The sequence below is a fragment of the Scylla paramamosain genome, chromosome 26 (assembly GCF_035594125.1).
Source record: "Scylla paramamosain isolate STU-SP2022 chromosome 26, ASM3559412v1, whole genome shotgun sequence".
NCBI lineage: Eukaryota > Metazoa > Arthropoda > Malacostraca > Decapoda > Portunidae > Scylla > Scylla paramamosain.
In genome coordinates, this window is record NC_087176.1 from 20,507,820 (window position 1) to 20,519,090 (window position 11,271).

Below are 11,271 nucleotides of genomic sequence, written 5' to 3' on the forward strand. Positions count from 1 at the left end.
AAATGTTTTTTTATGAGAAAGCAAAGCATTAAGAATACAAACAAGATAGAATTAAGCTAACACAGGAAGCTGGTAAGTTAGTTTGTTGTATACTAAATGCAAGGTCTTGTTTCTGGAAAGTTGTGCTTCAGGTTCAAACCAGTGACTGTCAAGATTAACACATCTTCCTCATAAAACTTTTCCTACAGTGCAGTATACTATAATAGACACAAACACATACAAAAATAAATATTACTACTACTACTTTTCTCCTGTAAGAAGGCCACTGGCCAGGGGCAACAAAAATTTTGAATAAAAAAAGAAAAAAAAAAGCCCATTTTACTACTACTCCAGTAGTAGTAAAACTATATAGACTACAGACAAATGAGTAGTAAATACAACATTAAATCAATCCTTTAGGACCAAACCTAGGCATGTTAATACATCACTGGAATTCTGTCTGCTGCTAATCCCATCATACAGAATCCATTAGCTATTTGAGGTGGGTTCCCACGGCAGAGGCTTCACGCAGCAGCAGCACCACCACACAAGAAGCAGGCACACGCACCACACTCAGCCAGGAATGCACTTTCCAAGGCAACTGTGGATAATGAATAAAGAAAAAATAATAATTAGCCTTGAATTGATTTTCCAGAGCACCTGTGAACAGAGAAGAAATGAATAGAATAGTAAATACTTCACAATAGTAAATGTGGCTACATTTCAACATATTTTTTACCTGGCTGGTCTCACAAGAGAGAACCCCTTCAGGGCCAGTTCAGGGTCAGCTCACCACCACTATCAAAATGACACCAAAGTCTGTACATGCTTATCTAACTGCCTGGCAAGTGTGCTATCAGCCCAAGACAAATAATAAATCTGACTAGCAGCACAGCGTATATGTCACCAGCAAGAATCAAACAGATGTACACCTGAGAAGTTGGACAAACTGTACCTAAAACCATCAACAGAATTAGATTCAGGCACACTGTTAGCAAGAAAATTCCAGATTCTCATCACTCTGAGAAAAATGTGTGCCTGGCATCACAACAACTATAAGGAATGCTGACAGAAGTGGCTCAGATGAACAGGTCTGCTGCATTAACTGTATGGACGGCCTCTAGTGCTGACAGCAGTGGCCGAGGTGTACAAGTCTGTTGCATTAACTGTATGGATGGTCTCTAGTGCTGACAGTAGTGGCTGAGATGAACAAGTCTGTTGCATTAACTGTATGGATGGTCTCTAGTGCTGATAGAAGTAGCTGAGATGAACAAGTCTGTTGCATTAACTGTATGGATGGCCTCTAGTGCTGACACAAGGGGGCTGAGATGAACAGTGATTGGGGAGAGTCCATGAAAATATCTTCCAAATTTAATAATAAGATCAACCCATAATAGTTTCTCCCTTTGAGTGAATAAAAGTTCAAGGCCTTGAAATGCTGAACGGAAGACATGTTCTCAAATCCTTGAATTCTTTTCGCCCCACTGTCTCTTAACTGACTCCAATAGTCTGAGGTGAGAGACACAACCAGAATTCCAGGCTGCAGAATAAGCATGACAGGCTTGAGAGAAACCACAGATGACGTTTACTAGCCAATACCATCCCAGCCACCATCTAACTCACACCTAGCACAAGGAGGGATCTCAGAAGTAGCAGAGAGAGAGAGAGAGAGAGAGAGAGAGAGAGAGAGAGAGAGAGAGAGAGAGAGAGAGAGAGAGAGAGAGAGAGAGAGAGAGAGAGACAACAAAGAAAAGTTAATTACCAAACAAGACACAATACAAATTATACTCAGTAGAAAGAAGAATGAAAAATACCAAATTATATATATGTGGAAAATAATTATTGCTAACCAGACTGTCCCGCCCAAATCTGAACCCATGACATGCACTCACTGCAAAGCACGATCAGGAAGGAATAAGCGTGGCCACCCCACCTCCCTTCAAACTGCCACACCAGTATCAGAAGCCTCCAGCACAGCAGTGTTGCAACAAGGGACACCCACCTGTTCACCTCCCTCCCGGCACACACCGTGACATGAAGGGCGTGAATACCAAACACTTACAGAGGAAGCTGGACAAATTCCTGGTCACAATCCCCGCACTGTCAGGAAGCGAACACAACACTGGCCAAGGTTGTCTCTGTCACTGGACTTTCTTTCAAGACAAGCAGTTTTGTTGCTTTACGAATGGCGCCAGACTTGTTAGGCGTGTCCGATAATCTGGTACATGTAACAGTGCATGTTCCACTTGAGTTTGGTTGCGTGACACGCAGCACATGTCACACCTCCGATGTCACACCGCCTGTCGCCGCCTGCCGCTGCTGGTGTCATCTTCCTAGCTGTCTGCTCTTTGTTTACAAATGAAAGCCGAATTGCTGTGAACACTTTAAAGATCTGTTTCAACCCTATATTTGACTAATCTTTTAACCAAGTCTTCAGCCATGTTCCTCTTCCTCTCTAGGGCTGCAATGATGCCCCTGCATCGTCACTTTTATGCTCTGGGGGCTTCCTGTGAGCCAACCACAGGCTTGGTGGCTGCCCTGCCTCCTTCAGGAAGGCACAAGTGAGGCGGGTGACTGCAGGCTGTAGTGAGGGGTGTACGCCCCCCACCCCTCGCCAGCTGGGTCAGCAGGTCAAAGGTGTTGACGCCCAGGGCCAGCAGCGGAGACTGTTGGGCTGGCACCTGGCTGGCCAATGGCCTTGTAGTGGCCAGCAACTGAATATATCTCGCTGGGAAACACTTAAAACACTTTATTACGTTTACCTATAAATTCACACTTAATTATGATTCCATAGAGAAAGACTGGCAGACATCACATATATAAATATAGTTTTTTTTTGGTCATGAACTTAAATCTATAATATTCTAAATACACATATATAAAACATAAACAGTTTAAATGCAATGAAGAATATATATATATATATATATATATATATATATATATATATATATATATATATATATATATATATATATATATATATATATATATATATATATATATATATATATATATATATATATATATATATATATACACACAAATAATAGAAATATAAACTTCCAAGTATAAATATTATATATACATAGTAACCGTAATAGTAATAATGATAATAATGATAATGATAATAATAATAATAATAATAATAATAGTAATAATAATAATAATAATGATAATAATAATAATAATAATAATAATAATAATAATAATAATAACAATGACAATAATAAAAATAATAGTAATAATAAAAAAAAAAAATAATAATAATAATAATAATAATAATGATAATAATAATAATAATAATAATAATAATAATAATAATAATAATAATAATAATAATAATAATAACATGGACAGAGAGTAAAGGTAATTACAATAATAAAAGGAATATTGAAGATTAATAATAATAATAGTGCATAAAAAGAGTAATTGGAGGGTAAATGCTTCTTAGATATATAATAATAATTGTGGGTAAAAAGTATAATTAGAGGATGAATACATCTATCAATACATCTATCAACAATACATCTATCAGCAATACATCTATCAAGTCACTGCTGCATCACCAACACTACATCTATCAAGTCACTGCTGCATCACCAACACTACATCTATCAAGTCACTGCTGCATCACCAACACTACATCTATCAAGTCACTGCTGCATCACCAACACTACATCTATCAAGTCACTGCTGCATCACCAACACTACATCTATCAAGTCAGTGCTGCATCACCAACACTACATCAATCACTAGAAGCTACACTATCACATACACTGGTCATCACACGCCAGGCTGACAAAAAAAATGAGAAGCAACACCTAATCCAGTATACACCAAATAAAACACTTCACTACCACCTACACTCGTCATCACATGCAAGGCTGACAACATTGGGCATCCACTACTGCGCCCTGAGTCGTGGTGTTGCCTGGAACTAGACAGGTGTCAGCCTTGCAAGGCAGCACCATGCGGCACAGACAGGGGACGCGAGGGGAATGTAATACTGACACAATATTGAACAAAACAACAAATCATACATACATTAAATAATTACATTAAAATAAAGCATATATTGTTTTTATCCTATTATCTTCACCCGATTTTCTTCTTATTTTCCCTTACTATCGATCCCCTGATAAACCTAAATCTAAACGTAAGAGAAGAGAAGAAAAGAGAAGGTAAGAGAAGAGAGAACAGAAGAGGAAAGACTACAGAAGAGGAGAGGAGAGGAGAGGAGAGGATAGAGAAGAGAAGAGAGGAGAGGATAGAGAAGAGAAGAGAAAAGGAGAGGAGAGGAGAGAAGAGAAGAGAAGAGAAGAGAAGAGGAGAGGAGAGGAAAGAGAATAGAAGAGAAGGGAAGAAAAGAGAGAAGAGAAGAGAGAAGAGAAAAGAGAAGAGAAGAGAAGAGAGGAGAGGAAAGGAGAGGAGAGGAGAGAAAAGAAAAGAGAAGAGAAGAGAGGAGAGAAGAGAAGAGAAAAGAGAGGACAGGAGAGGAGAGGAAAGTGGAGAGGAGAGGGAGAGGAGAAGAGAAGAGAAGAGAAGAGAAGAGAAGAGGAGAGGAAAGGAGAGGAGAGAAGACAAAAGAAAAGTGAGGACAGGACAGGACAGGCGAGACGAACGAGAGAAACAAGCGTAAAGCGAGACGAGACGAGACGAGACGAGACGAGACGAGACGAACGAGACGAACGAGACGAACGAGACGAGACGAACGAGACGAACGAGACGAGACGAGACGAACGAGACGAGACGAACGAGACGAGACGAACGAGACGAACGAGACGAGACGAGACGAGACGAACGAGACGAACGAGACGAGACGAGACGAACGAGACGAGACGAACGAGACGAACGAGACGAACGAGACGAGACGAACGAGACGAACGAGACGAACGAGACGAGACGAACGAGACGAACGAGACGAGACGAACGAGACGAACGAGACGAGACGAACGAGACGAGACGAACGAGACGAACGAGACGAACGAGACGAGACGAACGAGACGAACGAGACGAACGAGACGAGACGAACGAGACGAACGAGACGAGACGAACGAGACGAGACGAGACGAACGAGACGAACGAGACGAACGAGACGAGACGAACGAGACGAACGAGACGAACGAGACGAGACGAACGAGACGAACGAGACGAACGAGACGAGACGAACGAGACGAAAGAGACGAACGAGACGAGACGAACGAGACGAACGAGACGAACGAGACGAGACGAACGAGACGAACGAGACGAACGAGACGAGACGAACGAGACGAACGAGACGAGACGAACGAGACGAACTAGACGAGACGAACGAGACGAACGAGACGAGACGAACGAGACGAACGAGACGAGACGAACGAGACGAACGAGACGAACGAGACGAGACGAACGAGACGAACTAGACGAGACGAACGAGACGAACGAGACGAACGAGACGAGACGAACGAGACGAAAGAGACGAACGAGACGAACGAGACGAACGAGACGAACTAGACGAGACGAACGAGACGAAAGAGACGAACGAGACGAACGAGACGAACTAAACGAGACGAACGAGACGAACGAGACGAACGAGACGAGACGAACGAGACGAAAGAGACGAACGAGACGAACGAGACGAACGAGACGAGACGAACGAGACGAACGAGACGAACGAGACGAACGAGACGAACTAGACGAGACGAACGAGACGAACGAGACGAACGAGACGAGACGAACGAGACGAACGAGACGAACGAGACGAACGAGACGAACGAGACGAACTAGACGAGACGAACGAGACGAACGAGACGAACTAGACGAGACGAACGAGACGAACGAGACGAACTAGACGAGACGAACGAGACGAACGAGACGAACGAGACGAACGAGACGAGACGAACGAGACGAACGAGACGAGACGAACGAGACGAACGAGACGAACGAGACGAACGAGACGAGACGAACGAGACGAAAGAGACGAACGAGACGAACGAGACGAACGAGACGAGACGAACGAGACGAACGAGACGAGACGAACGAGACGAACGAGACGAACGAGACGAGACGAACGAGACGAAAGAGACGAACGAGAGGAGACGAGACGAGACGAGTGAAAGGGACATGACGAGCGAGACCAGACGAACAGGACGAGACGGGAGACAAGACAGGAGAGGGGAGGGGAGGAGAGGGGATCAGAGGAGAGAGGAAGAGACAGGACAGGAAAAGATGGGAGGGGAGGGGGAGGGGAGAGGAGAGAAAGGACAGGACAGGACAGGACGGGACTTTACAAGACGAAGAGACAAAACAGGACGGGACGGACAGAACAGAACAGAACAGGACGGGACAGGACGGGACGGGACGGGACAGGGTAGGACGGGACAAGACAAAGCAGTATGGGAAAAAAGGAGAGGAGAGGAGAGGAGATGGGAGGAGAGGACAGGAGAGGAGAGGAGAGGAAAGGATGATGACTTTTTTTTTTTGTTCATTTTCTGCTTTTATTTCTTCTTCAATTTCTTTCTTGATTTTGGTCGCTGATGACTTTTTTTGTTCATTTTCTGCTTTTATTTCTTCTTCAATTTCTTTCTTGATTTTGGTCGCTGATGACTTTTTTTGTTCATTTTCTGCTTTTATTTCTTCAATTTCTTTATTATTAACTTTGGTCGCTGATGACTTTTTTTGTTCATTTTTTGCTTTTATTTTTTCAATTTTTCTTGATTTTGGTCGCTGATGACTTTTTTTGTTCATTTTCTGTTTTATTTCTTCTTTTTTCTTGATTTTGGTCGCTGATGACTTTTTTTGTAGAGGGGAGGGGAGGGGAGGGGAGAGAAGAAGAGAAAAAAAGAGGAGAGAAGAGTAGAGGGGAGGGGAGGGGAGGGAATGGGAGAGGAGAGGAAAAAAGAAAAGGAGAGGGGAAGGGAAGGGACGGGACGGGAACGCCTCCCCCAGCACATCCCTGTCTCGCTTCTCGACATCCTTTTCGTTCCTCAGCGTCGCTGCCAGGCTGCGGCTTTCTGCCTCGCCCAGGCGACGCGGGCTGGGCCGGTGGCTGGTGCGATCACAGCGGCGCTCATGGTTTGCATTCGTTGCTTCCAGTGACAGGGTGGTCTAAGGGCGGCACATAATAAAGAAATTATCATCGCAAAAAGACTGCAAGAAGAGAGCTCTCTGATTGGTGGACGAGACCACTACTAACTCCAAGCTGGTCCTCCTCACGGGGCACTCAGCCAATAGGGGCCTTTACTGACACCCTCCCTCCCTCCCTCCCTCCCACACATCTACACACTTCCAGTGTAGTGTAGTATAGTATAGTAATGATGACCATGCTAATATAGGGATCTTGTTTAAGAGAGAGAGAGAGAGAGAGAGAGAGAGAGAGAGAGAGAGAGAGAGAGAGAGAGAGAGAGAGAGAGAGAGAGAGAGAGAGAGAGAGAATATTAAGTAACAACTGAGTAAAGAAGTCAAATACCATTAATATATCACACACACACGGCGAGGCGAGGCAAATGGGCGAGCCTTTTAATATATAGTCCCTGTTCACCTACCATCATATATATATATATATATATATATATATATATATATATATTCAGAGATGTCAACCGAGGGATTGTGGCCTTGCTGTCCCCTTGTGTGGTGTGTCACGGGTCTCAGTCCTGCCCAAACATCGGTCACTGTGAGCTACCTTTTGCTGTCAGTTTGAGAGAGAAGTGTGTGGCTTAATTTGTCACTCCACTGTTGCAGTGTCCAAGAAGAGCAATGTAAAGAAACATTTTGTTAAACTTCACAAAAATTATGATACTAAATATCTCTCTCACAGTGACAGAAGAAGGGAGAAAGTGAAGAAGGTAAAATCTGAGTTGCAGGCCCAACAAGACACCTTCCAGAAGCCACCTGCCAAAGCTACAGCATCAACACTTGCATCATTCAGTGCTGCTCATGTCCGTGCAAAAAAGAAAAGCCACTTGAAGATGGTGAAACAGTGAAAGACTGTTGGCTTGAAGCATCTGAGTCCTTGTTTGAAAATTTTAATAATAAACCTGAAATTGTAACTGCTATAAAATCCACGCCTCTATCAAGAAACACAGTCACACGTAGGGTAGAAATGATGGCGCAAAATGTGTTTGATCAAATAACAGCTAATCTTGAGAAATGTACGTGGTCCAGCCTGCAGGTTGATGAATGGACAGGTGTTGTGAACACAGCACAGTTAATTAAGTGTATTTGTGCGAATGATTTCTTTTCTGACGACAGCGTGAAAGATTTCTTAGTGGTCTCACCGCTGAAGGGGAAAACGCGTGGTGTGGATGTTTATCAAGTTTTTAAGAATTTTGTAGACAAGGTCAGTTTACCTCTTGAAAAGCTTGTGTCAGTAACAACAGCTGGTGCCCTGTCAGTGACTGGTAGCAATGCTGGCTTTGCGGCACTGTGCAAGAATGATCCTGCGTTCCCTCGGTTTGTTAGCTGTCATTGTATCATACGTCAGCAAGTGTTCTGTTCAAAAGTTATTCACTGTGAACATGTAATGAAGGTGGTTGTGAAGATCATTAATTGTGTGTGTGCTAGACCTCTTCAGCACAGGTTGTTTAAGGCACTTCTGGATGAAGTGAGTGCTCAGTATGGTGGGTGACCTTCCCTTGTACACACAAGTGCATTGGCTAAGCAGGGGGAAAGTTGTGCAAAGGTTTGAACAGCTAATTCCTGAAATCAAGAGTTTTGCAAGAAAGAGGGGACTCACATGAACACCTTGATGATCCACAATGGCAAGCTGACCTAGCATCTTTAACTGACATCACATCTAGGCTCAGTGAGTTAAATCTAGAGTTGCAAGGACGAGTGAAGACTGTGTCACAAATGATAAGTTCAGTAAATACCTTCGTACATTAAGGTGAAGCTCTGGATGTCCCAGATCTCTAAAGGGCTCTTACAACACTTCCATTTGCTGCAAAAAGACTCAACACAGAAAAATTGAAGTGCAGTATTCATACATACACAAATCAGCTCAACATCATTTTGGATGAGTTTAATAAAAGATTTGCACACTTGAGTAATGTTGTGCCAGCAGCCACATTCATGTCAAACCCATCTTGTATAGGTGACGTCCGCCACACTGCACCTCACCTCACACTGCCTCTCACCCTGAACGTCTCTCACCTGCAGACTGCAATGACTGCGTTGCAGGGTGACTTGGGACTGAGAAGCAAAGCAAATCACCAAGAATTCTGCACATTAGTAGTGTGGGACAAATTTCCACTTCTGAAGGAAGCTTATCAGAGATTACGTTCGTGGTTTGGGTCAACATACGCGTGTGAATCGCGATTTTCAACAATGAATATTTTTAAATCCAAGTACAGGTCACGTCTCACTGATAGTCACCTAAATGACTGCATGACACTGGCAGTTACAAATTACACCCCAAGATATCCAACTTAGCAGAAGGAATGCACAGCCAGTCTTCTCAATACATTTTTGAAAGATAAAAAAATTCTCTTCTCTTCTCTTTTCTTCTCTTCTCTCTCTCTCTCTCTCTCTCTCTCTCTCTCTCTCTCTCTCTCTCTCTCTCTCTCTCTCTCTCTCTCTCTCTCTCTCTCTCTCTCCGATAAATATACAATATAGATTAACTTGAATATATTTACATAATAATAATAATAATAATAATAATAATAATAATAATAATAATAATAATAATAATAACAATAATAATAATTTCTTTCGTCTTTCACTACCACCACCATCACCACCAAAACCACCACAAACAAACAAACAAACAACAATAACAACAACACCAACAACAACTACAGCAACCACAACTACAATATTTATTTACATATATTTATATATTTTTTGCAATAATAATAATAATAATAATAATAATAATAATAATAACAATAATAATAATAATAATGGTCTTTTTCAATTATATTTACAATTTCTACAGAGAGAGAGAGAGAGAGAGAGAGAGAGAGAGAGAGAGAGAGAGAGAGAGAGAGAGAGAGAGAGAGAGAGAGAGAAATTAAATTATATTCTAGAATTATCATTATTGTTATTATTATTATTATTATTATTATTATTATTATTATTATTATTATTATTATTATCATTATTATTATTATTATTATTATTATTTTATTTCTTCAATCAAATACAAATTGCATATTTTTCGTTAAAAAATAATTATTTTATCTATTATTACTATTGCTTACAATATAGGTCTTTTCAAACTATTACTACTACTACTACTACTTCTACTACTACTACTACTATTTTTTTTTCGTAGTAGTAGTGATAGGAGGAGGAGGAGAAGGAGAAGGAGGAGGAGGAGAATTGTAGTAGTAGTAGTAGTAGTGATTATAATACTAACTGGTTGAATAATAATAATAATAACAATACCACAACTACTTAAATAATACCACAACTACCACTATTTTACCAGCCAAAACTGTCTTTGAAATTTGAAATTACTAAATTTTAACGTCAAATTAAAAAAAAAAAGCTTCTATTTTCTAATTTAAACTAAAAAAAAAAATCCCAAACTAAAGTGAAAATCAAAATACTCTAATTTTGAGCACAAAAACTCAAAAAATAATTATTATTTTAGAATGTTAAAGTTCCAAAATACTTAAATTCTTAACTCAAATCTAAAAAACACATTTTCTTATTTTAACTCGAAAACCCATAGAAAACCGCCACTTTTAACCCCAAACTAAAATAAAAAAAACACTTAAATTTTAATCAACACAAATTCTCTATAAGTTTAATCTCTCCCTGTCTCTCCCCCCGTTATCCCATTATTATAATTGTTGTTGTTGTTGTTGTTGTTGTTATTATTATTACTATTATTATTATTATTATTATTATTATTATTATTATTATTATTATTATTATTTGTTTATTAATACTTACAACTTGAAAAGAGTAAAAGAACATCCGTTTCTTTGATAAAAAAATAATAACAATAATAATAATCAATAATATTTTAGCACATAATCAAATAATAGCTATTATCATTATTTTTTCATTAATATTTACAATTCTAAAAGCAAAAATTAAAAGAACCGTCGTTCCTTTAAGAATCAAATGATAACAATCACGATTACGATTTCAGCACACAAATAAATACTAAATTCATTAATATAATCACTATTTATTAATATTATTTACAATTTCCTGATAAACTTTAAGATATGTAAATATTTTCATTTATATGTAATTTCATTTGTTCCTTTAGCTTATCCAGACGAGAAATATTCATAATAATAATAATAATAATAATAATAATAATAATAATAATAATAGGTAATATTTTATAT